Source organism: Pseudophryne corroboree, chromosome 3 (genome assembly GCF_028390025.1).
Source record: "Pseudophryne corroboree isolate aPseCor3 chromosome 3, aPseCor3.hap2, whole genome shotgun sequence".
Classification (NCBI taxonomy): domain Eukaryota; kingdom Metazoa; phylum Chordata; class Amphibia; order Anura; family Myobatrachidae; genus Pseudophryne; species Pseudophryne corroboree.
The window spans coordinates 440,823,817-440,851,657 of record NC_086446.1 but is presented as its reverse complement, the minus strand read 5'-3'; the positions used below and the strand labels follow the sequence as shown (position 1 = coordinate 440,851,657).

At 46.0% G+C, this 27,841-nt stretch overlaps 1 long non-coding RNA gene and 30 other non-coding genes across 31 annotated transcripts; 17 read left to right on the top strand and 14 right to left on the bottom strand.

Moving 5' to 3' along the window:
• Nucleotides 1–184: 184 nt before the first annotated feature.
• TRNAK-CUU (transfer RNA lysine (anticodon CUU)) lies at nt 185–257 on the bottom strand. Its single transcript has one exon. It is a non-coding gene; the product is annotated as a tRNA-Lys (tRNA).
• A 107-nt stretch (nt 258–364) lies between these two features.
• Nucleotides 365–435, top strand: TRNAG-GCC (transfer RNA glycine (anticodon GCC)). Its single transcript has one exon. It is a non-coding gene; the product is annotated as a tRNA-Gly (tRNA).
• A 490-nt stretch (nt 436–925) lies between these two features.
• On the bottom strand, nt 926–998 carry TRNAK-CUU (transfer RNA lysine (anticodon CUU)). Its single transcript has one exon. It is a non-coding gene; the product is annotated as a tRNA-Lys (tRNA).
• Nucleotides 999–1,110: 112 nt separating this feature from the next.
• Nucleotides 1,111–1,181, top strand: TRNAG-GCC (transfer RNA glycine (anticodon GCC)). The gene has a single exon. It is a non-coding gene; the product is annotated as a tRNA-Gly (tRNA).
• Nucleotides 1,182–1,661: 480 nt separating this feature from the next.
• Nucleotides 1,662–1,734, bottom strand: TRNAK-CUU (transfer RNA lysine (anticodon CUU)). The gene has a single exon. It is a non-coding gene; the product is annotated as a tRNA-Lys (tRNA).
• A 107-nt stretch (nt 1,735–1,841) lies between these two features.
• Nucleotides 1,842–1,912, top strand: TRNAG-GCC (transfer RNA glycine (anticodon GCC)). The gene has a single exon. It is a non-coding gene; the product is annotated as a tRNA-Gly (tRNA).
• Nucleotides 1,913–2,773: 861 nt separating this feature from the next.
• TRNAK-CUU (transfer RNA lysine (anticodon CUU)) lies at nt 2,774–2,846 on the bottom strand. The gene has a single exon. It is a non-coding gene; the product is annotated as a tRNA-Lys (tRNA).
• Nucleotides 2,847–2,958: 112 nt separating this feature from the next.
• On the top strand, nt 2,959–3,029 carry TRNAG-GCC (transfer RNA glycine (anticodon GCC)). The gene has a single exon. It is a non-coding gene; the product is annotated as a tRNA-Gly (tRNA).
• A 480-nt stretch (nt 3,030–3,509) lies between these two features.
• On the bottom strand, nt 3,510–3,582 carry TRNAK-CUU (transfer RNA lysine (anticodon CUU)). Its single transcript has one exon. It is a non-coding gene; the product is annotated as a tRNA-Lys (tRNA).
• A 107-nt stretch (nt 3,583–3,689) lies between these two features.
• On the top strand, nt 3,690–3,760 carry TRNAG-GCC (transfer RNA glycine (anticodon GCC)). Its single transcript has one exon. It is a non-coding gene; the product is annotated as a tRNA-Gly (tRNA).
• Nucleotides 3,761–4,621: 861 nt separating this feature from the next.
• On the bottom strand, nt 4,622–4,694 carry TRNAK-CUU (transfer RNA lysine (anticodon CUU)). Its single transcript has one exon. It is a non-coding gene; the product is annotated as a tRNA-Lys (tRNA).
• A 107-nt stretch (nt 4,695–4,801) lies between these two features.
• On the top strand, nt 4,802–4,872 carry TRNAG-GCC (transfer RNA glycine (anticodon GCC)). Its single transcript has one exon. It is a non-coding gene; the product is annotated as a tRNA-Gly (tRNA).
• Nucleotides 4,873–5,176: 304 nt separating this feature from the next.
• On the top strand, nt 5,177–5,247 carry TRNAG-GCC (transfer RNA glycine (anticodon GCC)). Its single transcript has one exon. It is a non-coding gene; the product is annotated as a tRNA-Gly (tRNA).
• A 1,596-nt stretch (nt 5,248–6,843) lies between these two features.
• Nucleotides 6,844–6,916, bottom strand: TRNAK-CUU (transfer RNA lysine (anticodon CUU)). Its single transcript has one exon. It is a non-coding gene; the product is annotated as a tRNA-Lys (tRNA).
• Nucleotides 6,917–7,953: 1,037 nt separating this feature from the next.
• On the bottom strand, nt 7,954–8,026 carry TRNAK-CUU (transfer RNA lysine (anticodon CUU)). The gene has a single exon. It is a non-coding gene; the product is annotated as a tRNA-Lys (tRNA).
• Nucleotides 8,027–8,138: 112 nt separating this feature from the next.
• Nucleotides 8,139–8,209, top strand: TRNAG-GCC (transfer RNA glycine (anticodon GCC)). Its single transcript has one exon. It is a non-coding gene; the product is annotated as a tRNA-Gly (tRNA).
• A 1,222-nt stretch (nt 8,210–9,431) lies between these two features.
• On the bottom strand, nt 9,432–9,504 carry TRNAN-GUU (transfer RNA asparagine (anticodon GUU)). Its single transcript has one exon. It is a non-coding gene; the product is annotated as a tRNA-Asn (tRNA).
• Nucleotides 9,505–9,611: 107 nt separating this feature from the next.
• On the top strand, nt 9,612–9,682 carry TRNAG-GCC (transfer RNA glycine (anticodon GCC)). The gene has a single exon. It is a non-coding gene; the product is annotated as a tRNA-Gly (tRNA).
• Nucleotides 9,683–10,544: 862 nt separating this feature from the next.
• TRNAK-CUU (transfer RNA lysine (anticodon CUU)) lies at nt 10,545–10,617 on the bottom strand. The gene has a single exon. It is a non-coding gene; the product is annotated as a tRNA-Lys (tRNA).
• A 112-nt stretch (nt 10,618–10,729) lies between these two features.
• TRNAG-GCC (transfer RNA glycine (anticodon GCC)) lies at nt 10,730–10,800 on the top strand. The gene has a single exon. It is a non-coding gene; the product is annotated as a tRNA-Gly (tRNA).
• Nucleotides 10,801–12,022: 1,222 nt separating this feature from the next.
• Nucleotides 12,023–12,095, bottom strand: TRNAN-GUU (transfer RNA asparagine (anticodon GUU)). Its single transcript has one exon. It is a non-coding gene; the product is annotated as a tRNA-Asn (tRNA).
• Nucleotides 12,096–12,202: 107 nt separating this feature from the next.
• TRNAG-GCC (transfer RNA glycine (anticodon GCC)) lies at nt 12,203–12,273 on the top strand. The gene has a single exon. It is a non-coding gene; the product is annotated as a tRNA-Gly (tRNA).
• An 862-nt stretch (nt 12,274–13,135) lies between these two features.
• TRNAK-CUU (transfer RNA lysine (anticodon CUU)) lies at nt 13,136–13,208 on the bottom strand. The gene has a single exon. It is a non-coding gene; the product is annotated as a tRNA-Lys (tRNA).
• A 112-nt stretch (nt 13,209–13,320) lies between these two features.
• Nucleotides 13,321–13,391, top strand: TRNAG-GCC (transfer RNA glycine (anticodon GCC)). Its single transcript has one exon. It is a non-coding gene; the product is annotated as a tRNA-Gly (tRNA).
• A 671-nt stretch (nt 13,392–14,062) lies between these two features.
• Nucleotides 14,063–14,133, top strand: TRNAG-GCC (transfer RNA glycine (anticodon GCC)). Its single transcript has one exon. It is a non-coding gene; the product is annotated as a tRNA-Gly (tRNA).
• Nucleotides 14,134–14,623: 490 nt separating this feature from the next.
• TRNAK-CUU (transfer RNA lysine (anticodon CUU)) lies at nt 14,624–14,696 on the bottom strand. The gene has a single exon. It is a non-coding gene; the product is annotated as a tRNA-Lys (tRNA).
• Nucleotides 14,697–14,803: 107 nt separating this feature from the next.
• On the top strand, nt 14,804–14,874 carry TRNAG-GCC (transfer RNA glycine (anticodon GCC)). The gene has a single exon. It is a non-coding gene; the product is annotated as a tRNA-Gly (tRNA).
• Nucleotides 14,875–15,295: 421 nt separating this feature from the next.
• TRNAG-GCC (transfer RNA glycine (anticodon GCC)) lies at nt 15,296–15,366 on the top strand. The gene has a single exon. It is a non-coding gene; the product is annotated as a tRNA-Gly (tRNA).
• Nucleotides 15,367–15,485: 119 nt separating this feature from the next.
• Nucleotides 15,486–15,558, bottom strand: TRNAK-CUU (transfer RNA lysine (anticodon CUU)). The gene has a single exon. It is a non-coding gene; the product is annotated as a tRNA-Lys (tRNA).
• Nucleotides 15,559–15,665: 107 nt separating this feature from the next.
• On the top strand, nt 15,666–15,736 carry TRNAG-GCC (transfer RNA glycine (anticodon GCC)). Its single transcript has one exon. It is a non-coding gene; the product is annotated as a tRNA-Gly (tRNA).
• A 9,366-nt stretch (nt 15,737–25,102) lies between these two features.
• LOC135057881 (uncharacterized) lies at nt 25,103–26,978 on the top strand. The gene is made up of 4 exons (XR_010244435.1): nt 25,103–25,174; nt 25,478–25,558; nt 26,141–26,206; nt 26,955–26,978. It is a non-coding gene; the product is annotated as an uncharacterized LOC135057881 (long non-coding RNA).
• The last annotated feature ends 863 nt before the right edge of the window (nt 26,979–27,841 follow it).

Here is a 27,841-nt window from a genome sequence, read left to right as displayed (position 1 = left end):
GGTGGTTCAGTGGTAGAAATCTAGCCGGCCACGTGGGAGGCCGGGTTCAATTCCCGGTCAATACATTCCTGAGTTTTTGCTGATAGGGCAGTGCATTTTGTGAAAGTGAGGACAGCCATTTGCGCTGTGGTGGTGCAAGTATACAGTGTTCCACATACAATGGTACAGGAAAAGAAAAAACATCCGCCCAACGTGGGGCTCGAACCCACGACCCTGACATTAAGAGTCTCATGCTCTACCGACTGAGCTAGCCAGGCTTGGTTGAGAATGTATGGAGGTGATGGCAAGGCAAGGCATCCTGACACTCCTGCTTTGTTTCATACACTAAAGTACACGAGTAAGTGTAAAATTAAGTATCTGTGGAGCATTGGTGGTTCAGTGGTAGAATTCTCGCCTGCCACGCGGGAGGCCCGGGTTCGATTCCTGGCCAATGCAGTCCTGAGTTTTTGCTGATATGGCAGTGCATTTTGTGAAAGTGAGGACAGCCATTTGCGCTGTGGTGGTGCAAGTTGACAGTGTTCCACATACAATGGTACAGGAAGAGAAAAAAACAACTGCCCAACATGGAGCTCAAATACATGACCCTAAGATTAATAGTCTTATGCTCTAGCGACTGTGCTAGTCGGGCTTGGTTACGTAGGCTTGGAGGTGATGGCAAGGCAAGGCATCCTGACACTCCTGCTTTGTTTTATACACTAAAGTACATGAGTAAGTGTAAAATTAGGCATCTGTGGAGCATTGGTGGTTCAGTGGTAGAATTCTCGCCTGCCACGCGTGAGGCCCGGAACCGATTCCCGGCCAATGCAGTCCTGAGTTTTTGCTGATATGGCAGTGTATTTTGTGAAAGTGAGGACAGCCATTTGCGCTGTGGTGGTGCAAGGATACAGTGCTCCACATACAATGGTACAGGAAAAGAAAAAACATCCGCCCAACGTGGGGCTCGAACCCACGACCCTGTGATTAAGAGTCTCATGCTTTACCGACTGAGCTAGCCAGGCTTGGTTGTGAATATATGGAGGTGATGGCAAGGCAAGGCAAGGCATCCTGACACTCCTGCTTTGTTTCATACACTAAAGTACACGAGTAAGTGTAAAATTAAGTACCTGTGGAGCATTGGTGGTTCAGTGGTAGAATTCTCGCCTGCCACGCGGGAGGCCCGGGTTCGATTCCTGGCCAATGCAGTCCTGAGTTTTTGCTGATATGGCAGTGCATTTTGTGAAAGTGAGGACAGCCATTTGCGCTGTGGTGGTGCAAGTTGACAGTGTTCCACATACAATGGTACAGGAAAAGAAAAAAAACATCCAACCAATGTGGGGCTCGAACCCACGACCCTGAGATTAAGAGTCTCATGCTTTACCGACCGAGTTAGCAATGCTTGGTAACCGAGGAGTTGTGGTGATGGCAAGGCAAGGCATCCTGACTCTCCTGCTTTGTTTTGTACATGAGTAAGTCTAAAATTAAGCATCTGTGGATCATTGGTGGTTCAGTGGTAGAAATCTAGCCGGCCACGTGGGAGGCCGGGTTCAATTCCCGGTCAATACATTCCTGAGTTTTTGCTGATAGGGCAGTGTATTTTGTGAAAGTGAGGACAGCCATTTGCGCTGTGGTGGTGCAAGTATACAGTGTTCCACATACAATGGTACAGGAAAAGAAAAAACATCCGCCCAACGTGGGGCTCGAACCCACGACCCTGAGATTAAGAGTCTCATGCTCTACCGACTGAGCTAGCCAGGCTTGGTTGAGAATGTATGGAGGTGATGGCAAGGCAAGGCATCCTGACACTCCTGCTTTATTTCATACACTAAAGTACACGAGTAAGTGTAAAATTAAGTATCCGTGGAGCATTGGTGGTTCAGTGGTAGAATTCTCGCCTGCCACGCGGGAGGCCCGGGTTCGATTCCCGGCCAATGCAGTCCTGAGTTTTTGCTGATATGACAGTGCATTTTGTGAAAGTGAGGACAGCCATTTGCGCTGTGGTGGGGCAAGTTGACAGTGTTCCACATACAATGGTACAGGAAAAGAAAAAAAACATCCGCCCAATGTGGGGCTCGAACCCACGACCCTGAGATTAAGAGTCTCATGCTTTACCGACTGAGTTAGCAATGCTTGGTAACCGAGGAGTTGTGGTGATGGCAAGGCAAGGCATCCTGACTCTCCTGCTTTGTTTTGTACACTAAAGTACATGAGTAAGTCTAAAATTAAGCATCTGTGGATCATTGGTGGTTCAGTGGTAGAAATCTAGCCGGCCACGTGGGAGGCCGGGTTCAATTCCCGGTCAATACATTCCTGAGTTTTTGCTGATAGGGCAGTGCATTTTGTGAAAGTGAGGACAGCCATTTGCGCTGTGGTGATGCAAGTATACACTGTTCCACATACAATGGTAAAGGAAGAGAAAAAAACAACTGCCCAACATGGAGCTCAAATATATGACCCTAAGATTAATAGTCTTATGCTCTAGCGACTGTGCTAGTCGGGCTTGGTTACGTAGGCTTGGAGGTGATGGCAAGGCAAGGCATCCTGACACTCCTGCTTTGTTTTATACACTAAAGTACATGAGTAAGTGTAAAATTAGGCATCTGTGGAGCATTGGTGGTTCAGTGGTAGAATTCTCGCCTGCCACGCGTGAGGCCCGGAACCGATTCCCGGCCAATGCAGTCCTGAGTTTTTGCTGATATGGCAGTGTATTTTGTGAAAGTGAGGACAGCCATTTGCGCTGTGGTGGTGCAAGGATACAGTGCTCCACATACAATGGTACAGGAAAAGAAAAAACATCCGCCCAACGTGGGGCTCGAACCCACGACCCTGTGATTAAGAGTCTCATGCTTTACCGACTGAGCTAGCCAGGCTTGGTTGTGAATATATGGAGGTGATGGCAAGGCAAGGCAAGGCATCCTGACACTCCTGCTTTGTTTCATACACTAAAGTACACGAGTAAGTGTAAAATTAAGTACCTGTGGAGCATTGGTGGTTCAGTGGTAGAATTCTCGCCTGCCACGCGGGAGGCCCGGGTTCGATTCCTGGCCAATGCAGTCCTGAGTTTTTGCTGATATGGCAGTGCATTTTGTGAAAGTGAGGACAGCCATTTGCGCTGTGGTGGTGCAAGTTGACAGTGTTCCACATACAATGGTACAGGAAAAGAAAAAAAACATCCAACCAATGTGGGGCTCGAACCCACGACCCTGAGATTAAGAGTCTCATGCTTTACCGACCGAGTTAGCAATGCTTGGTAACCGAGGAGTTGTGGTGATGGCAAGGCAAGGCATCCTGACTCTCCTGCTTTGTTTTGTACATGAGTAAGTCTAAAATTAAGCATCTGTGGATCATTGGTGGTTCAGTGGTAGAAATCTAGCCGGCCACGTGGGAGGCCGGGTTCAATTCCCGGTCAATACATTCCTGAGTTTTTGCTGATAGGGCAGTGTATTTTGTGAAAGTGAGGACAGCCATTTGCGCTGTGGTGGTGCAAGTATACAGTGTTCCACATACAATGGTACAGGAAAAGAAAAAACATCCGCCCAACGTGGGGCTCGAACCCACGACCCTGAGATTAAGAGTCTCATGCTCTACCGACTGAGCTAGCCAGGCTTGGTTGAGAATGTATGGAGGTGATGGCAAGGCAAGGCATCCTGACACTCCTGCTTTATTTCATACACTAAAGTACACGAGTAAGTGTAAAATTAAGTATCCGTGGAGCATTGGTGGTTCAGTGGTAGAATTCTCGCCTGCCACGCGGGAGGCCCGGGTTCGATTCCCGGCCAATGCAGTGCTGAGTCTTTGCTGATATGACAGTGCATTTTGTGAAAGTGAGGACAGCCATTTGCGCTGTGGTGGGGCAAGTTGACAGTGTTCCACATACAATGGTACAGGAAAAGAAAAAAAACATCCGCCCAATGTGGGGCTCGAACCCACGACCCTGAGATTAAGAGTCTCATGCTTTACCGACTGAGTTAGCAATGCTTGGTAACCGAGGAGTTGTGGTGATGGCAAGGCAAGGCATCCTGACTCTCCTGCTTTGTTTTGTACACTAAAGTACATGAGTAAGTCTAAAATTAAGCATCTGTGGATCATTGGTGGTTCAGTGGTAGAAATCTAGCCGGCCACGTGGGAGGCCGGGTTCAATTCCCGGTCAATACATTCCTGAGTTTTTGCTGATAGGGCAGTGCATTTTGTGAAAGTGAGGACAGCCATTTGCGCTGTGGTGATGCAAGTATACACTCTTCCACATACAATGGTAAAGGAAGAGAAAAAAACAACTGCCCAACATGGAGCTCAAATACATGACCCTAAGATTAATAGCCTTATGCTCTAGCGACTGTGCTAGTCGGGCTTGGTTACGTAGGCTTGGAGGTGATGGCAAGGCAAGGCATCCTGACACTCCTGCTTTGTTTTATACACTAAAGTACATGAGTAAGTGTAAAATTAGGCATCTGTGGAGCATTGGTGGTTCAGTGGTAGAATTCTCGCCTGCCACTCATGAGGCCCTTAATCGATTCCCGGCCAATGCAGTCCTGAGTTTTTGCTGATATGGCAGTGTATTTTGTGAAAGTGAGGACAGCCATTTGCGCTGTGGTGGTGCAAGTTGACAGTGTTCCACATACAAAGGTACAGGAAAAGAAAAAACATCCGCCCAACGTGGGGCTCAAACCCACGACCCTGAGATTAAGAGTCTCATGCTCTACCGACTGAGCTAGCCAGGCTTGGTTGAGAATGTATGGAGGTGATGGCAAGGCAAGGCATCCTGACACTCCTGCTTTATTTCATACACTAAAGTACACGAGTAAGTATAAAGTTAAGTATCTGTGGAGCATTGGTGGTTCAGTGGAAGAATTCACGCCTGCCACGCGGGAGGCCTGGGTTCGATTCCCGGCCAATGCAGTCCTGAGTTTTTGCTGATATGGCAGTGTATTTTGTGAAAGTGAGGACAGCCATTTGCGCTGTGGTGGTGCAAGTATACAGTGTTCCACATACAATGGTACAGGAAAAGAAAAAACATCCGCCCAACGTTGGGGTCGAACCCACGACCCTGAGATTAAGAGTCTTATGCTCCACCGACTGAGCTAGCCAGGCTTGGTTGCGAATGTATGGAGGTGATGGCAAGGCAAGGCAAGGCATCCTGACACTCCTGCTTTGTTTCATACACTAAAGTACACGAGTAAGTGTAAAATTAAGTATCTGTGGAGCATTGGTGGTTCAGTGGTAGAATTCTCGCCTGCCACGCGGGAGGCCTGGGTTCGATTCCCGGCCAATGCAGTCCTGAGTTTTTGCTGATATGGCAGTGCATTTTGTGAAAGTGAGGACAGCCATTTGCGCTGTGGTGGTGCAAGTTGACAGTGTTCCACATACAATGGTACAGGAAAAGAAAAAAAACATCCGCCCAATGTGGGGCTCGAACCCACGACCCTGAGATTAAGAGTCTCATGCTTTACCGACTGAGTTAGCAATGCTTGGTAACCGAGGAGTTGTGGTGATGGCAAGGCAAGGCATCCTGACTCTCCTGCTTTGTTTTGTACACTAAAGTACATGAGTAAGTCTAAAATTAAGCATCTGTGGATCATTGGTGGTTCAGTGGTAGAAATCTAGCCGGCCACGTGGGAGGCCGGGTTCAATTCCCGGTCAATACATTCCTGAGTTTTTGCTGATAGGGCAGTGCATTTTGTGAAAGTGAGGACAGCCATTTGCGCTGTGGTGATGCAAGTATACACTGTTCCACATACAATGGTACAGGAAGAGAAAAAAACAACTGCCCAACATGGAGCTCAAATACATGACCCTAAGATTAATAGTCTTATGCTCTAGCGACTGTGCTAGTCGGGCTTGGTTACGTAGGCTTGGAGGTGATGGCAAGGCATCCTGACACTCCTGCTTTGTTTTATACACTAAAGTACATGAGTAAGTGTAAAATTAGGCATCTGTGGAGCATTGGTGGTTCAGTGGTAGAATTCTCACCTGCCACGCGTGAGGCCCGGAATCGATTCCCGGCCAATGCAGTCCTGAGTTTTTGCTGATATGGCAGTGTATTTTGTGAAAGTGAGGACAGCCATTTGCGCTGTGGTGGTGCAAGTATACAGTGTTCCACATACAATGGTACAGGAAAAGAAAAAACATCCGCCCAACGTGGGGCTCGAACCCACGACCCTGAGATTAAGAGTCTCATGCTTTACCGACTGAGTTAGCAATGCTTGGTAACCGAGGAGTTGTGGTGATGGCAAGGAAAGGCATCCTGACTCTCCTGCTTTGTTTTGTACACTAAAGTACATGAGTAAGTCTAAAATTAAGCATCTGTGGATCATTCGTGGTTCAGTGGTAGAAATCTAGCCGGCCACGTGGGAGGCCGGGTTCAATTCCCGGTCAATACATTCCTGAGTTTTTGCTGATAGGGCAGTGCATTTTGTGAAAGTGAGGACAGCCATTTGCGCTGTGGTGATGCAAGTATACACTGTTCCACATACAATGGTAAATGAAGAGAAAAAAACAACTGCCCAACATGGAGCTCAAATACATGACCCTAAGATTAATAGTCTTATGCTCTAGCGACTGTGCTAGTCGGGCTTGGTTACGTAGGCTTGGAGGTGATGGCAAGGCAAGGCATCCTGACACTCCTGCTTTGTTTTATACACTAAAGTACATGAGTAAGTGTAAAATTAGGCATCTGTGGAGCATTGGTGGTTCAGTGGTAGAATGCTCGCCTGCCACTCGTGAGGCCCGGAATCGATTCCCGGCCAATGCAGTCCTGAGTTTTTGCTGATATGGCAGTGTATTTTGTGAAAGTGAGGACAGCCATTTGCGCTGTGGTGGTGCAAGTATACAGTGTTCCACATACAATGGTACAGGAAAAGAAAAAACATCCGCCCAACGTGGGGCTCGAACCCACGACCCTGAGATTAAGAGTCTCATGCTCTACCGACTGAGCTAGCCAGGCTTGGTTGAGAATGTATGGAGGTGATGGCAAGGCAAGGCATCCTGACACTCCTGCTTTATTTCATACACTAAAGTACACGAGTAAGTGTAAAATTAAGTATCTGTGGAGCATTGGTGGTTCAGTGGAAGAATTCACGCCTGCCACGCGGGAGGCCTGGGTTTGATTCCCGGCCAATGCAGTGCTGAGTCTTTGCTGATATGACAGTGCATTTTGTGAAAGTGAGGACAGCCATTTGCGCTGTGGTGGTGCAAGTATACAGTGTTCCACATACAATGGTACAGGAAAAGAAAAAACATCCGCCCAATGTGGGGCTCGAACCCACGACCCTGAGATTAAGAGTCTCATGCTTTACCGACTGAGTTAGCAATGCTTGGTAACCGAGGAGTTGTGGTGATGGCAAGGCAAGGCATCCTGACTCTCCTGCTTTGTTTTGTACACTAAAGTACATGAGTAAGTCTAAAATTAAGCATCTGTGGATCATTGGTGGTTCAGTGGTAGAAATCTAGCCGGCCACGTGGGAGGCCGGGTTCAATTCCCGGTCAATACATTCCTGAGTTTTTGCTGATAGGGCAGTGCATTTTGTGAAAGTGAGGACAGCCATTTGCGCTGTGGTGATGCAAGTATACACTGTTCCACATACAATGGTAAAGGAAGAGAAAAAAACAACTGCCCAACATGGAGCTCAAATATATGACCCTAAGATTAATAGTCTTATGCTCTAGCGACTGTGCTAGTCGGGCTTGGTTACGTAGGCTTGGAGGTGATGGCAAGGCAAGGCATCCTGACACTCCTGCTTTGTTTTATACACTAAAGTACATGAGTAAGTGTAAAATTAGGCATCTGTGGAGCATTGGTGGTTCAGTGGTAGAATTCTCGCCTGCCACGCGTGAGGCCCGGAACCGATTCCCGGCCAATGCAGTCCTGAGTTTTTGCTGATATGGCAGTGTATTTTGTGAAAGTGAGGACAGCCATTTGCGCTGTGGTGGTGCAAGGATACAGTGCTCCACATGCAATGGTACAGGAAAAGAAAAAACATCCGCCCAACGTGGGGCTCGAACCCACGACCCTGTGATTAAGAGTCTCATGCTCTACCGACTGAGCTAGCCAGGCTTGGTTGTGAATGTATGGAGGTGATGGCAAGGCAAGGCAAGGCATCCTGACACTCCTGCTTTGTTTCATACACTAAAGTACACGAGTAAGTGTAAAATTAAGTACCTGTGGAGCATTGGTGGTTCAGTGGTAGAATTCTCGCCTGCCACGCGGGAGGCCCGGGTTCGATTCCCGGCCAATGCAGTCCTGAGTTTTTGCTGATATGGCAGTGCATTTTGTGAAAGTGAGGACAGCCATTTGCGCTGTGGTGGTGCAAGTTGACAGTGTTCCACATACAATGGTACAGGAAAAGAAAAAAAACATCCGCCCAATGTGGGGCTCGAACCCACGACCCTGAGATTAAGAGTCTCATGCTTTACCGACTGAGTTAGCAATGCTTGGTAACCAAGGAGTTGTGGTGATGGCAAGGCAAGGCATCCTGACTCTCCTGCTTTGTTTTGTACACTAAAGTACATGAGTAAGTCTAAAATTAAGCATCTGTGGATCATTGGTGGTTCAGTGGTAGAAATCTAGCCGGCCACGTGGGAGGCCGGGTTCAATTCCCGGTCAATACATTCCTGAGTTTTTGCTGATAGGGCAGTGCATTTTGTGAAAGTGAGGACAGCCATTTGCGCTGTGGTGATGCAAGTATACACTGTTCCACATACAATGGTAAAGGAAGAGAAAAAAACAACTGCCCAACATGGAGCTCAAATACATGACCCTAAGATTAATAGTCTTATGCTCTAGCGACTGTGCTAGTCGGGCTTGGTTACGTAGGCTTGGAGGTGATGGCAAGGCAAGGCATCCTGACACTCCTGCTTTGTTTTATACACTAAAGTACATGAGTAAGTGTAAAATTAGGCATCTGTGGAGCATTGGTGGTTCAGTGGTAGAATTCTCGCCTGCCACTCGTGAGGCCCGGAATCGATTCCCGGCCAATGCAGTCCTGAGTTTTTGCTGATATGGCAGTGTATTTTGTGAAAGTGAGGACAGCCATTTGCGTTGTGGTGGTGCAAGTTGACAGTGTTCCACATACAATGGTACAGGAAAAGAAAAAAAACATCCAACCAATGTGGGGCTCGAACCCACGACCCTGAGATTAAGAGTCTCATGCTTTACCGACTGAGTTAGCAATGCTTGGTAACCGAGGAGTTGTGGTGATGGCAAGGCAAGGCATCCTGACTCTCCTGCTTTGTTTTGTACATGAGTAAGTCTAAAATTAAGCATCTGTGGATCATTGGTGGTTCAGTGGTAGAAATCTAGCCGGCCACGTGGGAGGCCGGGTTCAATTCCCGGTCAATACATTCCTGAGTTTTTGCTGATAGGGCAGTGCATTTTGTGAAAGTGAGGACAGCCATTTGCGCTGTGGTGGTGCAAGTATACAGTGTTCCACATACAATGGTACAGGAAAAGAAAAAACATCCGCCCAACGTGGGGCTCGAACCCACGATCCTGACATTAACAGTCTCATGCTCTACCGACTGAGCTAGCCAGGCTTTGTTGAGAATGTATGGAGGTGATGGCAAGGCAAGGAATCCTGACACTCCTGCTTTATTTCATACACTAAAGTACACGAGTAAGTGTAAAATTAAGTATCCGTGGAGCATTGGTGGTTCAGTGGTAGAATTCTCACCTGCCACGCGGGAGGCCTGGGTTCGATTCCCGGCCAATGCAGTCCTGAGTTTTTGCTGATATGGCAGTGTATTTTGTGAAAGTGAGGACAGCCATTTGCGCTGTGGTGGGGCAAGTTGACAGTGTTCCACATACAATGGTACAGGAAATGAAAAAAAAACATCCACCCAATGTGGGGCTCGTACCCACGACCCTGAGATTAAGAGTCTCATGCTTTACCGATTGAGTTAGCAATGCTTGGTAACCGAGGAGTTGTGGTGATGGCAAGGCAAGGCATCCTGACTCTCCTGCTTTGTTTTGTACACTAAAGTACATGAGTAAGTCTAAAATTAAGCATCTGTGGATCATTGGTGGTTCAGTGGTAGAAATCTAGCCGGCCACGTGGGAGGCCGGGTTCAATTCCCGGTCAATACATTCCTGAGTTTTTGCTGATAGGGCAGTGCATTTTGTGAAAGTGAGGACAGCCATTTGCGCTGTGGTGATGCAAGTATACACTGTTCCACATACAATGGTACAGGAAGAGAAAAAAACAACTGCCCAACATGGAGCTCAATTACATGACCCTAAGATTAATAGTCTTATGCTCTAGCGACTGTGCTAGTCGGGCTTGGTTACGTAGGCTTGGGGGTGATGGCAAGGCAAGGCATCCTGACACTCCTGCTTTGTTTTATACACTAAAGTACATGAGTAAGTGTAAAATTAGGCATCTGTGGAGCATTGGTGGTTCAGTGGTAGAATTCTCGCCTGCCACGCGTGAGGCCCGGAATCGATTCCCGGCCATTGCAGTCCTGAGTTTTTGCTGATATGGCAGTGTATTTTGTGAAAGTGAGGACAGCCATTTGCGCTGTGGTGGTGCAAGTATACAGTGTTCCACATACAATGGTACAGGAAAAGAAAAAACATCCGCCCAACGTGGGTGTCGAACCCACGACCCTGAGATTAAGAGTCTCATGCTCTACCGACTGAGCTAGCCTGGCTTGGTTACGAATGTATGGAGGTGATGGCAAGGCAAGGCAAGGCATCCTGACACTTCTGCTTTGTTTCATACACTAAAGTACACGAGTAAGTGTAAAATTAAGTATCTGTGGAGCATTGGTGGTTCAGTGGTAGAATTCTCGCCTGCCACGCGGGAGGCCCGGGTTCGATTCCCGGCCAATGCAATCCTGAGTTTTTGCTGATATGGCAGTGCATTTTGTGAAAGTGAGGACAGCCATTTGCGCTGTGGTGGTGCAAGTTGACAGTGTTCCACATACAATGGTACAGGAAAAGAAAAAAAACATCCGCCCAATGTGGGGCTCGAACCCACGACCCTGAGATTAAGAGTCTCATGCTTTACCGACTGAGTTAGCAATGCTTGGTAACCAAGGAGTTGTGGTGATGGCAAGGCAAGGCATCCTGACTCTCCTGCTTTGTTTTGTACACTAAAGTACATGAGTAAGTCTAAAATTAAGCATCTGTGGATCATTGGTGGTTCAGTGGTAGAAATCTAGCCGGCCACGTGGGAGGCCGGGTTCAATTCCCGGTCAATACATTCCTGAGTTTTTGCTGATAGGGCAGTGCATTTTGTGAAAGTGAGGACAGCCATTTGCGCTGTGGTGATGCAAGTATACACTGTTCCACATACAATGGTAAAGGAAGAGAAAAAAACAACTGCCCAACATGGAGCTCAAATACATGACCCTAAGATTAATAGTCTTATGCTCTAGCGACTGTGCTAGTCGGGCTTGGTTACGTAGGCTTGGAGGTGATGGCAAGGCAAGGCATCCTGACACTCCTGCTTTGTTTTATACACTAAAGTACATGAGTAAGTGTAAAATTAGGCATCTGTGGAGCATTGGTGGTTCAGTGGTAGAATTCTCGCCTGCCACTCGTGAGGCCCGGAATCGATTCCCGGCCAATGCAGTCCTGAGTTTTTGCTGATATGGCAGTGTATTTTGTGAAAGTGAGGACAGCCATTTGCGTTGTGGTGGTGCAAGTTGACAGTGTTCCACATACAATGGTACAGGAAAAGAAAAAAAACATCCAACCAATGTGGGGCTCGAACCCACGACCCTGAGATTAAGAGTCTCATGCTTTACCGACTGAGTTAGCAATGCTTGGTAACCGAGGAGTTGTGGTGATGGCAAGGCAAGGCATCCTGACTCTCCTGCTTTGTTTTGTACATGAGTAAGTCTAAAATTAAGCATCTGTGGATCATTGGTGGTTCAGTGGTAGAAATCTAGCCGGCCACGTGGGAGGCCGGGTTCAATTCCCGGTCAATACATTCCTGAGTTTTTGCTGATAGGGCAGTGCATTTTGTGAAAGTGAGGACAGCCATTTGCGCTGTGGTGGTGCAAGTATACAGTGTTCCACATACAATGGTACAGGAAAAGAAAAAACATCCGCCCAACGTGGGGCTCGAACCCACGATCCTGACATTAACAGTCTCATGCTCTACCGACTGAGCTAGCCAGGCTTTGTTGAGAATGTATGGAGGTGATGGCAAGGCAAGGAATCCTGACACTCCTGCTTTATTTCATACACTAAAGTACACGAGTAAGTGTAAAATTAAGTATCCGTGGAGCATTGGTGGTTCAGTGGTAGAATTCTCACCTGCCACGCGGGAGGCCTGGGTTCGATTCCCGGCCAATGCAGTCCTGAGTTTTTGCTGATATGGCAGTGTATTTTGTGAAAGTGAGGACAGCCATTTGCGCTGTGGTGGGGCAAGTTGACAGTGTTCCACATACAATGGTACAGGAAATGAAAAAAAAACATCCACCCAATGTGGGGCTCGTACCCACGACCCTGAGATTAAGAGTCTCATGCTTTACCGATTGAGTTAGCAATGCTTGGTAACCGAGGAGTTGTGGTGATGGCAAGGCAAGGCATCCTGACTCTCCTGCTTTGTTTTGTACACTAAAGTACATGAGTAAGTCTAAAATTAAGCATCTGTGGATCATTGGTGGTTCAGTGGTAGAAATCTAGCCGGCCACGTGGGAGGCCGGGTTCAATTCCCGGTCAATACATTCCTGAGTTTTTGCTGATAGGGCAGTGCATTTTGTGAAAGTGAGGACAGCCATTTGCGCTGTGGTGATGCAAGTATACACTGTTCCACATACAATGGTACAGGAAGAGAAAAAAACAACTGCCCAACATGGAGCTCAATTACATGACCCTAAGATTAATAGTCTTATGCTCTAGCGACTGTGCTAGTCGGGCTTGGTTACGTAGGCTTGGGGGTGATGGCAAGGCAAGGCATCCTGACACTCCTGCTTTGTTTTATACACTAAAGTACATGAGTAAGTGTAAAATTAGGCATCTGTGGAGCATTGGTGGTTCAGTGGTAGAATTCTCGCCTGCCACGCGTGAGGCCCGGAATCGATTCCCGGCCATTGCAGTCCTGAGTTTTTGCTGATATGGCAGTGTATTTTGTGAAAGTGAGGACAGCCATTTGCGCTGTGGTGGTGCAAGTATACAGTGTTCCACATACAATGGTACAGGAAAAGAAAAAACATCCGCCCAACGTGGGTGTCGAACCCACGACCCTGAGATTAAGAGTCTCATGCTCTACCGACTGAGCTAGCCTGGCTTGGTTACGAATGTATGGAGGTGATGGCAAGGCAAGGCAAGGCATCCTGACACTTCTGCTTTGTTTCATACACTAAAGTACACGAGTAAGTGTAAAATTAAGTATCTGTGGAGCATTGGTGGTTCAGTGGTAGAATTCTCGCCTGCCACGCGGGAGGCCCGGGTTCGATTCCCGGCCAATGCAATCCTGAGTTTTTGCTGATATGGCAGTGCATTTTGTGAAAGTGAGGACAGCCATTTGCGCTGTGGTGGTGCAAGTTGACAGTGTTCCACATACAATGGTACAGGAAAAGAAAAAAAACATCCGCCCAATGTGGGGCTCGAACCCACGACCCTGAGATTAAGAGTCTCATGCTTTACCGACTGAGTTAGCAATGCTTGGTAACCGAGGAGTTGTGGTGATGGCAAGGCAAGGCATCCTGACTCTCCTGCTTTGTTTTGTACACTAAAGTACATGAGTAAGTCTAAAATTAAACATCTGTGGATCATTGGTGGTTCAGTGGTAGAAATCTAGCCGGCCACGTGGGAGGCCGGGTTCAATTCCCGGTCAATACATTCCTGAGTTTTTGCTGATAGGGCAGTGCATTTTGTGAAAGTGAGGACAGCCATTTGCGCTGTGGTGATGCAAGTATACACTGTTCCACATACAATGGTATAGAAAGAGAAAAAAACAAGTGCCCAACATGGAGCTCAAATACATGACCCTAAGATTAATAGTCTTATACTCTAGCGACTGTGCTAGTCGGGCTTGGTTACGTAGGCTTGGAGGTGATGGCAAGGCAAGGCATCCTGACACTCCTGCTTTGTTTTATACACTAAAGTACATGAGTAAGTGTAAAATTAAGTACCTGTGGAGCATTGGTGGTTCAGTGGTAGAATTCTTGCCTGCCACGCGGGAGGCCCGGGTTCGATTCCCGGCCAATGCAGTCCTGGGTTTTTGCTGATATGGCAGTGCATTTTGTGAAAGTGAGGACAGCCATTTGCGCTGTGGTGATGCAAGTATACACTGTTCCACATACAATGGTAAAGGAAGAGAAAAAAACAACTGCCCGACATGGAGCTCAAATACATGACCCTAAGATTAATAGTCTTATGCTCTAGCGACTGTGCTAGTCGGGCTTGGTTACGTAGGCTTGGAGGTGATGGCAAGGCAAGGCATCCTGACACTCCTGCTTTGTTTAATACACTAAAGTACATGAGTAAGTGTAAAATTAGGCATCTGTGGAGCATTGTTGGTTCAGTGGTAGAATTCTCGCCTGCCACTAATGAGGCCCGGAATCGATTCCCGGCCAATGCAGTCCTGAGTTTTTGCTGATATGGCAGTGTATTTTGTGAAAGTGAGGACAGCCATTTGCGCTGTGGTGGTGCAAGTTGACAGTGTTCCACATACAATGGTACAGGAAAAGAAAAAACATCCACCCAACGTGGGGCTCGAACCCACGAGCCTGAGATTAAGAGTCTCATGCTCTACCGACTGAGCTAGCCAGGCTTGGTTGAGAATGTATGGAGGTGACGGCAAGGCAAGGCATTCTGACACTCCTGCTTTATTTCATACACTAAAGTACACGAGTAAGTGTAAAGTTAAGTATCTGTGGAGCATTGGTGGTTCAGTGGTAGAATTCTCGCCTGCCACGCAGGAGGCCCGGGTTCGATTTCCGGCCAATGCAGTCCTGAATTTTTGCTGATATGGCAGTGCATTTTGTGAAAGTGAGGACAGCCATTTGCGCTGTGGTGGTGCAAGTTGACAGTGTTCCACATACAATGGTACAGGAAAAGAAAAATAACATCTGCCCAATGTGGGGCTCGAACCCACGACCCTGAGATTAAGAGTCTCATGCTTTACCGACTGAGTTAGCAATGCTTGGTAACCGAGGAGTTGTGGTGATGGCAAGGCAAGGCATCCTGACTCTCCTGCTTTGTTTTGTACACTAAAGTACATGAGTAAGTCTAAAATTAAGCATCTGTGGATCATTGGTGGTTCAGTGGTAGAAATCTAGCCGGCCACGTGGGAGGCAAGGCATCCTGACACTCCTGCTTTATTTCATACACTAAAGTACACGAGTAAGTGTAAAGTTAAGTATCTGTGGAGCATTGGTGGTTCAGTGGTAGAATTCTCGCCTGCCACGCGGGAGGCCCGGGTTCGATTTCCGGCCAATGCAGTCCTGAATTTTTGCTGATATGGCAGTGCATTTTGTGAAAGTGTGGACAGCCATTTGCGCTGTGGTGGTGCAAGTATACAGTGTTCCACATACAATGGTACAGGAAAAGAAAAAACATCCGCCCAACGTGGGGCTTGAACCCACGACCCTGAGATTAAGAGTCTCATGCTCTACCGACTGAGCTAGCCAGGCTTGGTTGAGAATGTATGGAGGTGATGGCAAGGCAAGGCATCCTGACACTCCTGCTTTATTTCATACACTAAAGTACACGAGTAAGTGTAAAATTAAGTATCTGTGGAGCATTGGTGGTTCAGTGGTAGAATTCTCGCCTGCCACGCGGGAGGCCTGGGTTCGATTCCCGGCCAATGCAGTCCTGAGCTTTTGCTGATATGGCAGTGCATTTTGTGAAAGTGAGGACAGCCATTTGCGCTGTGGTGGGGCAAGTTGACAGTGTTCCACATACAATGGTACAGGAAAAGAAAAAAAACATCCACCCAATGTGGAGCTCGAACCCACGACCCTGAGATTAAGAGTCTCATGCTTTACGGACTGAGTTAGCAATGCTTGGTAACCGAGGAGTTGTGGTGATGGCAAGGCAAGGCATCCTGACTCTCCTGCTTTGTTTTGTACACTAAAGTACATGAGTAAGTCTAAAATTAAGCATCTGTGGATCATTGGTGGTTCAGTGGTAGAAATCTAGCCGGCCACGTGGGAGACCGGGTTCAATTCCCGGTCAATACATTCCTGAGTTTTTGCTGATAGGGCAGTGCATTTTGTGAAAGTGAGGACAGCCATTTGCGTTGTGGTGATGCAAGTATACACTGTTCCACATACAATGGTACAGGAAGAGAAAAAAACAACTGCCCAACATGGAGCTCAAATACATGACCCTAAGATTAATAGTCTTATGCTCTAGCGACTGTGCTAGTCGGGCTTGGTTACGTAGGCTTGGAGGTGATGGCAAGGCAAGGCATCCTGACACTCCTGCTTTGTTTTATACACTAAAGTACAGATGTAGCCAACTTTATCTTGACTGTTTCTCCGCCGAGACGGGCGTTTAGCCACGCTAAGGCGATAGCTGAGTTTAATCACAGGCAGGCGCGTTGAGACGATCTAGATACTCATCATGCATTACACATCTCCACCACTGTGTGGCTAATGCTCCACTAATCCAGTACTTTCGATCGTACAGTATAGCGGCGGATTGATCTACAGCTCTGGCAATACTGTAGGCGTAACGGGAAGCGGTGGAAAAAGTATGGAGTACAGTACTGTATGTGTATGGAGACGCAACTACAGTAATTGTGTAAAAGGAATAATGTACAGTACAATGTATAAACACCGTGCTTTTTAAAATATAAAATATATGAGCGTCTGAGTTCGCTAATGCATAATGGGAATGGAGGACTAGCAGGAGGCGGAGGAAAACACCGTGCTTTACAAATGCGAGCGTCCGAGTCCTCTAAGGCATAAACCAACAGCAATGGGGCGAGGGCCGGGCGCTGTTTGCAGTACTTTCACACATGAAATTAGAAATCTCTCATGAGGCGTCGTGGGCTAGGGGTGAAGGCTCCCACCTCCCTCACTGGGGGTCCAGGGTTCGAGACATGATGTGCTTTCTTTCTTTTTTTTTTTTTTTTTTTTCTGTAATAATGCACTGTATTATTTTATTTCCATTGTAAGACAGTCAATGGAAGGATGCACACAGGTTTCACATAAATCAAAGTACATCTGCAGGAGCGATTCTTTACGCTAAATGCACCCAAACAGCGTGAATGAAATGAGTGTATTCTGGCGCTACCAACTAAGCAAAACAGTACTGTAGATCTTCAGCGTTTGTGCATTGCACAGGACCTGAATTTCCTCCCTGTGCAGGCCCCCAGGGGGGAAGGGCGATGGGGGTAGGGGGGAGACGATGGAAAATACTGTGCCTTTGAAATGCAATTACTGTACATGAGCGTCCGAGTACACTACGGCATACTGTAAACCAACACCAATGGGAAGGAAGTGCCAACCTTATTTTTAATGTGTTCCCGTGACATTCACTTTAACATTTTTTTTTTTCTCTCCAATACAGTACATCCAATGGAAGGATGCACACAGGTTTCACATAAATCAAAGTACATCTGCAGGAGCGATTCTTTACGCTAAATGCAACCTACAGTACGGTACTGTAAGTGAGCAAAATACAGTAGTACTACAGTGGGCGTTTGTGTATTGCACATGACCTGCATTCCCTCCCTGTCTACTGCATGATCTGTGCAGGCTCCCATGGGGGAAGGGCAACAGGCTAGCAGGAGGCGGAGGAAAACACCGTGCTTTACAAATGCGAGCGTCCGAGTCCTCTAAGGCATAAACCAACAGCAATGGGGCGAGGGCCGGGCGCTGTTTGCAGTACTTTCACACATGAAATTAGAAATCTCTCATGAGGCGTCGTGGGCTAGGGGTGAAGGCTCCCACCTCCCTCACTGGGGGTCCAGGGTTCGAGACATGATGTGCTTTCTTTCTTTTTTTTTTTTTTTTTTTTCTGTAATAATGCACTGTATTATTTTATTTCCATTGTAAGACAGTCAATGGAAGGATGCACACAGGTTTCACATAAATCAAAGTACATCTGCAGGAGCGATTCTTTACGCTAAATGCACCCAAACAGCGTGAATGAAATGAGTGTATTCTGGCGCTACCAACTAAGCAAAACAGTACTGTAGATCTTCAGCGTTTGTGCATTGCACAGGACCTGAATTTCCTCCCTGTGCAGGCCCCCAGGGGGGAAGGGCGATGGGGGTAGGGGGGAGACGATGGAAAATACTGTGCCTTTGAAATGCAATTACTGTACATGAGCGTCCGAGTACACTACGGCATACTGTAAACCAACACCAATGGGAAGGAAGTGCCAACCTTATTTTTAATGTGTTCCCGTGACATTCACTTTAACATTTTTTTTTTTCTCTCCAATACAGTACATCCAATGGAAGGATGCACACAGGTTTCACATAAATCAAAGTACATCTGCAGGAGCGATTCTTTACGCTAAATGCAACCTACAGTACGGTACTGTAAGTGAGCAAAATACAGTAGTACTACAGTGGGCGTTTGTGTATTGCACATGACCTGCATTCCCTCCCTGTCTACTGCATGATCTGTGCAGGCTCCCATGGGGGAAGGGCAACAGGCTAGCAGGAGGCGGAGGAAAACACCGTGCTTTACAAATGCGAGCGTCCGAGTCCTCTAAGGCATAAACCAACAGCAATGGGGCGAGGGCCGGGCGCTGTTTGCAGTACTTTCACACATGAAATTAGAAATCTCTCATGAGGCGTCGTGGGCTAGGGGTGAAGGCTCCCACCTCCCTCACTGGGGGTCCAGGGTTCGAGACATGATGTGCTTTCTTTCTTTTTTTTTTTTTTTTTTTCTGTAATAATGCACTGTATTATTTTATTTCCATTGTAAGACAGTCAATGGAAGGATGCACACAGGTTTCACATAAATCAAAGTACATCTGCAGGAGCGATTCTTTACGCTAAATGCACCCAAACAGCGTGAATGAAATGAGTGTATTCTGGCGCTACCAACTAAGCAAAACAGTACTGTAGATCTTCAGCGTTTGTGCATTGCACAGGACCTGAATTTCCTCCCTGTGCAGGCCCCCAGGGGGGAAGGGCGATGGGGGTAGGGGGGAGACGATGGAAAATACTGTGCCTTTGAAATGCAATTACTGTACATGAGCGTCCGAGTACACTACGGCATACTGTAAACCAACACCAATGGGAAGGAAGTGCCAACCTTATTTTTAATGTGTTCCCGTGACATTCACTTTAACATTTTTTTTTTTCTCTCCAATACAGTACATCCAATGGAAGGATGCACACAGGTTTCACATAAATCAAAGTACATCTGCAGGAGCGATTCTTTACGCTAAATGCAACCTACAGTACGGTACTGTAAGTGAGCAAAATACAGTAGTACTACAGTGGGCGTTTGTGTATTGCACATGACCTGCATTCCCTCCCTGTCTACTGCATGATCTGTGCAGGCTCCCATGGGGGAAGGGCAACAGGCTAGCAGGAGGCGGAGGAAAACACCGTGCTTTACAAATGCGAGCGTCCGAGTCCTCTAAGGCATAAACCAACAGCAATGGGGCGAGGGCCGGGCGCTGTTTGCAGTACTTTCACACATGAAATTAGAAATCTCTCATGAGGCGTCGTGGGCTAGGGGTGAAGGCTCCCACCTCCCTCACTGGGGGTCCAGGGTTCAAGACATGATGTGCTTTCTTTCTTTTTTTTTTTTTTTTTTTCTGTAATAATGCACTGTATTATTTTATTTCCATTGTAAGACAGTCAATGGAAGGATGCACACAGGTTTCACATAAATCAAAGTACATCTGCAGGAGCGATTCTTTACGCTAAATGCACCCAAACAGCGTGAATGAAATGAGTGTATTCTGACGGACTGTGCATCTTCGGTATTTGTGTATAGCATAAGACCTGTGAAGGCTCCCAGGAGGGAAGGGCGTAGGGCAAGACAGTGGAAAATACTGTGGTCAAAGAAAGGGCATATGTAAAACTAAGGGAAACTGTCACAAAGTACAGTAACTACAGTACTGTACGTTGAATGCCTGGAACGCACGACGCCTGAGACGCACGACGTCTGAGACGCACGACGCCTGAGACGCACGACGTCTGAGACGCACGACGTCTGGATCGCTCATTGAGCATAAGCATGGCTGCTGTACCTGTAGTACCTGTACGTGACCGTCCCTATGCTATGGGTGAGCTGCGTCTCCTCGTTCGCTGGCGGGACAGAACTCTCGCCAGCAACGAGGAGAAAGTAAGGGCATATAGGAGGGCCAGCAGGGATATCCTCCGGACCTACAACCGGAGGAGAACGGTGAGGTCTCTCCAGAGGAGGTGGAGTGACCTCGTGAGGCGGACCCCACGACGCCTGCAGGCCATAAGGGATTGTAAGTACAGTACATTACTGTAGATTACTGTACTTTAAGTTACTGTAGTTACAGGTACAGTACATTATAGCAGGGGCTGCTGTAGCAGCAGGTATCCGGTCTATACAGCACTGTACAGTATTTGTGGTAAACAAATGGTTAAACAAGGACAAAACGTTAACCCGGGTCAAAAGGTCAATTTGTTTTTTTGCGTCGACCTAGATGGTGCGGCTTTTGAAATTGGTTGACACCAGTTACTGTAGGTTGACATGGTCGTTAAGTTGACATGGAAAAAGATCGACATGCGTTTTACAAAAACAATTGTTATTTTTTTAAACTTGTGTATATACAGTAGTTCTTTACAATCCAGGTGGTCTACGATTGTGCAGTGTACAGTATCATGCAGTGTACAGTATATGCAATGTATCACAGTGTATCGTGCTGCGTAATTGCAGCGTGTCATGCAGTGTACATTCAGAATATGGTATTGTGCAGTGAGTGTAATACATAGTGAATCACATCGTGCAGCAGAGCCGGCCTTAGGCATAGGCAAACTACAGTAGGCAAATGCCTAGGGCATTTGCTATGCTTAGGGGCACCAGCAGCTTCTGCTGATTAAAATGATATGCGGCATGCCTATATTTTGCGTGACTGCGGCTGTATCTGTACCTGGCTAGGGCCAGCACTGTCGTGCAGTGTACTGTATACACATGTGGTAATTGCAGTTTTTTGTGTAGTGTACATTGTATCATATTTTGCAGGGAAATGTGCAGTTTGTCATATCACGCAGTCGTGCAGTGCATTGTGTGGTTTAATTGCAGTGTGCCGAAATTTGTGTTTCAGATAGTACAGTGTTCTAAGGGATGTTACTTTGGCAGAAATTATTCTAAGGGATGTTACAGTGGCCTAATGTGTTCTGACGTGCATTACTCTTGCATAAGGTTCATGACTGGCAGATCTCTACTTTGTGACGTAATGTGGATATACTACTGCACTACTGTGACGTACAGTAACGTGAATAAGGTGCTCTACTGTGTGACACAACGTGAATCAAGGACAGTACTGTGACGTGAATACGGTGCTCTACTGTGTGACACAACGTGAATCAAGGACAGTACTGTGACGTGAATAAGGTGCTCTACTGTGTGACACAACGTGAATCAAGGACAGTACTGTGACGTGAATACGGTGCTCTACTGTGTGACACAACGTGAATCAAGGACAGTACTGTGACGTGAATACGGTGCTCTACTGTGTGACACAACGTGAATCAAGGACAATACTGTGACGTGAATACGGTGCTCTACTGTGTGACACAACGTGAATCAAGGACAGTACTGTGACGTGAATAAACTGCACTACTGTGACATGACGTGAATAAGATGAATTCAGGTGAGTACTGCATCATCTGTCATGAAATCAATTTGTAATGTAATGAACAGTACTGAGATGGTTAAGGGTGGGAGGGCTGCATGCTGATGTGTGTCATAATGTTTATAAGGGCAATGCTTATGTGTGTTACAATGTCTATAAAGGTAGTGTTCTGTCTAATACCCTGGACCTACTGTACTGTAGCGATACTGTAAGTGTACTGTATGTCACATTTAGAAATGTGCCCCTTAAGTTTTGAAGACAGTACAGTACACTATGCCCTCCTGAGTGATTAGGTGCAGGGTACTAGAATGAACAATTCCATTTATTGTGATGTCATAAAGATGCTGTCAATGTTGAATTTCATTGGCTGTACAGTATGCTGCCATTATACTGTATATATATTTTTACAGGGCTGGTAGCACGACGTCACAGGAGGCGGGACAGGCGCCGCCAAGCTGGTAAGTATTGTCAAATACAGTAGTGTACAGTACATAGTGATTTCTATAGTCCCAACCCCCTGTCCTGACCATCACAGATAACTCGCTGCAATCCGTTAATGTTAAGAATGTCTGTTTACAAAACTAAATGTAAATATTAAACACAAAGTATAAATAACATTGTAGATAGCTGAATACCCGTGCTTCGCTACGGGATGAGGATGGTAAATTCCAGTGATAGTTGTTTGTTCATTTACGTTTGTTGGCGATCTAGTATATAGTACTGTATACTTTAAGCATACTGTATCTTGCTTCTCTGATGCAGATTGTTTATTGGCCGGACCCCTTTTTGGTCCTGGATACTGTGCAGTACATGTTTCAAATTGACAGCTTCACTTACAGTACTGTTATTTTTTTTCCCACAGTACCACCACCACCACCACCTGCTGCGCTGCCAGGTATTGTGTAACGAGAATTCTGGTGCTACTGTCATCGTTGTTACACTACTGTACATGTGTCCTGGATACTGTACAGTACATGTTTCAAATTGACAGCTTCACTTACAGTACTGTTATTTTTTTTCCCACAGTACCACCACCACCACCACCACCACCTGCTGCGCTGCCAGGTATTGTGTAACGAGAATTCTGGTGCTACTGTCATCGTTGTTACACTACTGTACATGTGTCCTGGATACTGTGCAGTACATGTTTCCAATTGACAGCTTCACTTACAGTACTGTTATTTTTTTCCCACAGTACCACCACCACCACCACCTGCTGCGCTGCCAGGTATTGTGTAACGAGAATTCTGGTGCTACTGTCATCGTTGTTACACTACTGTACATGTGTCTTGGATACTGTGCAGTACATGTTTCAAATTGACAGCTTCACTTACAGTACTGTTATTTTTTTTCCCACAGTACCACCACCACCACCACCACCACCACCACCTGCTGCGCTGCCAGGTATTGTGTAACGAGAATTCTGGTGTGACTGTCATCGTTACACTACTGTACATGTGTCCTGGATACTGTACAGTACATGTTTCAAATTGACAGCTTCACTTACAGAACTGTTATTTTTTTTCCCACAGTACCACCACCACCACCACCACCACCACCACCTGCTGCGCTGCCAGGTATTGTGTAACGAGAATTCTGGTGCTACTGTCATCGTTGTTACACTACTGTACATGTGTCCTGGATACTGTGCAGTACATGTTTCCAATTGACAGCTTCACTTACAGTACTGTTATTTTTTTTCCCACAGTACCACCACCACCACCACCACCACCTGCTGCGCTGCCAGGTATTGTGTAACGAGAATTCTGGTGCTACTGTCATCGTTGTTACACTACTGTACATGTGTCCTGGATACTGTACAGTACATGTTTCCAATTGACAGCTTCACTTACAGTACTGTTATTTTTTTTCCCACAGTACCACCACCACCACCACCACCACCACCACCTGCTGCGCTGCCAGGTATTGTGTAACGAGAATTCTGGTGCTACTGTCATCGTTGTTACACTACTGTACATGTGTCCTGGATACTGTACAGTACATGTTTCCAATTGACAGCTTCACTTACAGTACTGTTATTTTTTTTCCCACAGTACCACCACCACCACCACCACCACCTGCTGCGCTGCCAGGTATTGTGTAACGAGAATTCTGGTGCTACTGTCATCGTTGTTACACTACTGTACATGTGTCCTAGATACTGTACAGTACATGTTTCCAATTGACAGCTTCACTTACAGTACTGTTATTTTTTTTCCCACAGTACCACCACCACCACCACCACCACCTGCTGCGCTGCCAGGTATTGTGTAACGAGAATTCTGGTGCTACTGTCATCGTTGTTACACTACTGTACATGTGTCCTGGATACTGTACAGTACATGTTTCCAATTGACAGCTTCACTTACAGTACTGTTATTTTTTTTCCCACAGTACCACCACCACCACCACCACCACCACCACCACCTGCTGCGCTGCCAGGTATTGTGTAACGAGAATTCTGGTGCTACTGTCATCGTTGTTACACTACTGTACATGTGTCCTGGATACTGTACAGTACATGTTTCAAATTGACAGCTTCACTTACAGTACTGTTATTTTTTTTCCCACAGTACCAACACCACCACCACCACCACCTGCTGCATCCGAGAGCTCCGGAAGTGGTAATAATTACTTTTTGTTACAGACACACTAGTTTCCTACAGTATTACTGTAATTTTTGTATTTTACAATACTTGTCATCTTTTACACACAGACCGCCTCGTAATTGATACAGAGGAGGAGCTCATTCCCATTGATTCGGGGGAGGAAGAGGAGCCAGATTATAGTAAGTACAGTAGGATTTTCTCAAGCCCATTCTTAAAAGTATTGACCAAGTCCACTTTTATTACTTTTCAGGCAGGGAATTCCAAACATGTACTGTACAGTATTCCCCTCACTGTGAAGACCCCTTTTCGCCTCTGTGCGAAATCGCCTCTACTTCAACAAGAGTTACTGTGCACGTGTCCTCTGTGTCCATCTTATCAAAAACCGTTCCTGTGTATTGTCCCCTTACTGTATACAGTATATTTGTAAAGGTTAATCATGTCCCCTCTTAATCTCCTCTTTTCCAATGTAAACATGCCTAGCCTGCCTTTCCTTGTATTCCATCTTCTCAATCCACTTCATCACTTTGGTCGCCCGCCTCTAAACCTTTTGTAGTTCCACGATATCCATTTTGTATTATGGTGCCCAAAATTGTGCATCCGACCCACCCTCCACTAGCCTAACCCTCCAATCATACTCTGAATCCACACTCTGCATTCTGAATGTCGGGATCCAGACAGCAGGTCTTTTAAATACAGTACTGTATGTCCCCTACCGCTGGACAGTCATTCTGCTCCTACTGTATTATGAATATATCTCTGCCTCCTGTAGCACTGTACTACTGTGCAATTTTGTAGTAACTGTACTCTACTGTATTTTGTTTATAATATTTTTTTATTTTCAACTCAGTAATTATTGACAGTGAGGATGAAAAACCCTCTCCCCAACTTGGTAAGTAAACTGCAGTATTGTACTGTACTGTACATTGTGTTAAACCAATGGGTTGGGTTTGCGTGACCAGCAGTCAGGATTCTAGCGGTCAGGTGACCGACAGTGGCATCCTGATTGCAGCAATCCCAACAGGGTGAGGTACGGTATCCTAACCCTCCTCCACTACCCCCTGATTCTGGCCTCGACATTCTCGTCTCTGTGTGCGAAATTTACTCTCCTCCTCCAATTCCTGACTGAATTTTTGCTTTACTGTATTCAACACAGAATACAAAAGTATATTTCATGGATTTTTTGCTTTCACAGGCCCTACACTGTCACAGGCGGTGGCGGAGGAGGAGGACCAGGACTCTACCTCTATGTCCATCACCTCACTGCACCCATTAAGTAAGTCCAGTCCGGTACATCGTGCCTCTGTAGAGCCAGTTTGAGCAAGGAGAGATTGATTGCTTCTTTTTTTGGTGGGGGCCCAAACCAACCAGTCATTTCAGCCACAGTCGTGTGGCAGACCCTGTTTATATAACATAAGGGTGGTTGGGAGGGCCCAATCACAATTCCATCTTGCACCTCTTTTTTTATTTATTTTTTTATTTATTTATCTTTGCATCATGTGATGTTTGGGGAAAATTGTTATAAGGTTTGATGTAAAAAAAAGGTTAAAAAAAAGAGGCAGATTAGATGGGCAAAGTGGTTCTTACAGTATTTGTCATCAAATTCTATGTTTCTGTATGCAGACCCTCCAACATGACCCGCCGCACTGCTCTGTTTCTAGACTTCCCTCTTAATTTATGATTTCCATCACCTGTGTTGAACTAGTTATATGATAAGAAAGCTGTTTCTTCACAGGTGATGGCAATAATAAATTAAGAGGGAAGTCCAGAACCAGAGCATTTTGTACCATGTTGGAGGGTATGTGTATTTCCTGGAATTAACCTTTTTTTTTTTTCACATTAATGTTTTTTTTCACAGGCCCTACACTGGAACAGGCCACGGAGGAGGAGGAGGAGGATGATGATGATGCTGCTGCATTTAGTGGTAAGAATTATTACTGACATTGATCTGATGCCATCAGAGTAGCACTTTTCATCAGATTTTTCTGGCAAATGCGTAGAAATCGGATGAAAATTGTTTTTGTTTGAACTGGTGATATTGCCCATACAGTAGCAACCGATCACATCCCACATTAACATTTACAGTATCTAGTTACACTTACAGACGATAATACAGTACAGTAGGTAATATTTGATTGGTTGCTACTGTATGGACAACATCCTGTTCTAAAAAAAACACCCATCTTACTCAATTTCTCTCTCTCTCTCTCTCTCACCCCTTGTCACTGTCTCTCCATTCATCTCTCTAGATACTGTCAGTGATGAATTTCCCATTAGGCACGAGAGGCACGTACTGTACCTAGTGGCGGCATCTGTTTGGGGGCCTCAGTTGGATGCTTACAGTATGCTAATACTGTCATCCCAAAAATTACCACTACAGTAACTGCTAAATATTTTAAGTGTACTGTACAATATGCACATACAGTACTGTACAGTATACATAATTCAAAAGAAAAAAGAGTTGCTACTGTACCTTATTCTAGTCATAATCACCGGCATACGGGTCACTCACAAATTTTCTGATGGTCTCGGTGGGGTCCCTTAGAATCACCATGCCTGTCACAAGCATACCTTTTTTTACCCACCTGACACTGGGCCTGGACACTAGTGTACTATTACTATACTTTTTACTGTATACTGTATCTTATAATATTCTTCTCTTTTACCCACAGACGACGAGCCAGAATACATTTTTGGTAAATACAGTATACTGTACAGTAGCAATAGTTGGTACTGTAATTACAGTATTTTTTTTTCTCCAACATTATTTTAAGTCAAACTGATATGACTAACTGTACTGTATTATCTTTTTACAGTCCGTCGCCAACCAGTGGAGGAGACACCTGGTAATAAAATAGAAATACATAATGCACTGTACTGTATTCTAACTTACTGTAACATGTATAACACTGAGCTGATCATCTTCACACCCTCTGACATAACCTTACAGTACAAACTGTACTTTCTCTCCTTTTTCACCCTCTTCACTCCACAAATGCATGCTGCGTTTCCTGACTACTGATATAATAGTGTGTAGAGCGTAGCGAGGCACCGTGCCCACCGCGTGGCGAGCGAAGCAAGCATGCAAGGGGCTGCTTTCCGCTCGCCGCCCCTGTCGGGATTGTGTGGTCGGGATTCCGGCGTCTGTATTTTGACTGCCGGGATCCCGTCCAGCGGGATTACGTACTGATCTCCAGTCTGAGCCTGCCCTAGGCATAGGCATACTTGCCAAATGCCCAGGGGCACAAGCAGCTTCTGCTGATTAATATGATATGCAGCATGCCTACAGTATATTCTGTGCATACAAAATGCATTACTAATGTGCAGCATTATGTGTATACAGTACTTTGTTGTGTAACATATACTGTAGCAAGGGCACAACTGTGTGGTCTAATGTGAACAAAGAGCAATATGATGTGATGCAATGTGAATAAGTGGGAATACTTTGAGGAGTAATGTGGTACTATCATATGATGTAACGAGAAAAAGAGACACTATTGCATGATATGTTGTGAATAAAGTTGCAGTACTGTGTGGCGTCATTTCAGATTGGGGAATT